The sequence below is a fragment of the Penaeus japonicus genome, unplaced genomic scaffold (genome assembly GCF_977035675.1).
Source record: "Penaeus japonicus unplaced genomic scaffold, GWHDUDI00000001_assembly GWHDUDI00000033, whole genome shotgun sequence".
NCBI lineage: Eukaryota > Metazoa > Arthropoda > Malacostraca > Decapoda > Penaeidae > Penaeus > Penaeus japonicus.
In genome coordinates this window covers 2,120,611-2,123,110 of record NW_028234435.1, presented here as the reverse complement: position 1 = coordinate 2,123,110, position 2,500 = coordinate 2,120,611, and positions in this window count along the sequence as shown.

The window sequence follows — 2,500 nt, the reverse complement described above, 5'->3', positions numbered from 1 at the left end:
GAGAGAGAGAGAGAGAGAGAGAGAGAGAGAGAGAGAGAGAGAGAGATAGCTAGAGATTGAGCGAGAGGAGTTGAAAGAGATGAGAGAAGAGAGAGGAGGATGATAGAATTAGCGTAATCGTAATCATCTCTATAGTATAGTACCCCCCATATCCCCCCCCCATAGAGAGAGAGAGAGACCGAGAGAGGAGAGAGAGAGAGAGAGAAGTCGACGAGAGAAGAGAGGTTGAGTCAGAGAGAGAGAGAGAGAGAGAAAGAGAGAGAGAGAGAGAAAGGGGGGGGGAATTAAAAAAGAGTGAGAGGATGAATGGGAGGGATAAAGAAAAAGAGGGAAGAAAAAGGAACGAAAACAGATACGAAAGAAGAAGAAAAAGAAGGAAATAGAAAAGAACGGAGCCCGAAATAAGCTTAAACATCACATCCTCTCAAAATTCCCGCCCATCTTCCCTAGTCATGATATAGGAATCTCATCTTCTTGATCGACACAGTTCCGAGATTGATGACAGATCACGAGAGATCCGCTGCTTCCTTGTCTCTCATTCCAGGGATTGGAGGAGGGGAGGAGGAAGGTGGGGGAAGGGGGGGGGGGCACGAGGCGGATAGGGGGAAGGATATATGAGGGGGAGGGGTGGAGGGGTTCATAAAGAGGGAAAGGAGAGTTTTTCCATACAAAGAGAAGGGGGTGGAAATATGATACGAACAGGAGAGGGGGAGGGGGAGGGGGGCTTTGGTGCGGGTGAGGGGAGGAGGTGTGGGGTAGGGGAGCTAATACCGGTCGGGAGGAGGTAGGGTGGGGGGGGGGGAACTGCCTTAATACGAAGGAAAATGGCAGTAATCTTTCTCCCCTTGTAGTCAGTATCTCGTCCGCCTTACGGGAGAAAAAGAGCATCCGTAAATCCTTTTGGAAGTTCATGTGACAACTTGTCTGGCGGCATGCGTTGATAATCGTATTGTTGGTAAAGTCTGCGGACATACTTTTCACATTTCATTACCATTCATTCATCAGTTTGTCATATCTGATTGATACGCATTATTCTATCATTTTCATTACTATTCATTGTATTGCCAAATTTTATTTCCATATTTCATCTTCATTATCAAGGTTAAGTGGTAGCGTGCAGCTTTTTTCATTAAAGTTTAGACCCGGGAGTCAAATATGCTGATGATGTCTTATAAATATATAAAAAAATAAACTGAAGTATGTTTGTGGTATGGCTTTGGCTCACGAAAATCACTTAAAAAAATATGTTTGAATAACACGGATGGAAACACCAACTAACCCAATAAAGCAAAGTTAAACATGTAAAGCATAGTAAAGCCAAGGCCATATACAACTAAACGAAATAGAACGAAACAAAATGATAAACTTCAAAAATCCCCTCCCCCCCACAAAAAAAAAAGAAAAAGAAAAAAAGAGTTCTAGAAAAAAAAAATAAAAACAATACCTAAAGATACTCTGCCCTCCCTGTGGTGTCCGACGTCGATTTCCCCATCTTACAGAAAAGAAATATAAAAAGTGAACTCTCGAAATAAAGTAGGAAATGATATATATAGATATCTTAGCTTTTCTAAAATGGCGTCTCTGGTTCGAGTGGTGGTTCCGTTCCTATTTTTCTTGCCAACGCATTTTTAGTTGCGCAGTAAAGTCATCACAAATTGCAATTAAGTAAATAGAACGTTAACTCTAATAAACAAGAACATTTGGGGGAGTAGCAATGATATATCTATATAATCATTGTTTCCGACTGCGCGGCCGCACTCGCTATAGTATGTATGAACATATGTAGCTGTACCTATCTCTCACCATATACGCATACGAGCATACACCCCCCCCACCCCTAAACACACACACACATAAGCACACACACACACACACACACACACACACACACACACACACACACACACACACACACACACACACACACACACACATACACACACAAACACACACACACACACACACACACACACACACACACACACACACACACACACACAACACACACAAACACACACACAACCTCCCATCCTCACTACACACACACGCGCGCGCGCGTACCTGTCCATACATATGTGTATAGATCTATTTTTTCGTTATTTATATAAACTCTAGCGATTATCCTATTCGCAGAGTATCATAGGCTATTATTTATGCAAATACATGTGCAAATGCAAATAAGCTACTGTATACATATCCTCGTCACTCAAAAAAGAAAAAAAAAAGCCTATATTTCATGCAACCAAATTATGAGTTTCATATGAACACATTTAGTCAATAACGATAACTATAACTGCAATTCATCTTTTCAAAGGATTTATGTCTTATATTTTTTATCATAATTATGAATTTTATTATGTTTATGATTTTTATTTCAGCATCTTTATTGTGATTTTTGTTATTGGTAGTATTATCTTCATTATGATTACTTTCATGATCATGGTCATTGTTATATATACTTGTTATCAAACTAATAATGATAATGAAACTTTTACTAAAA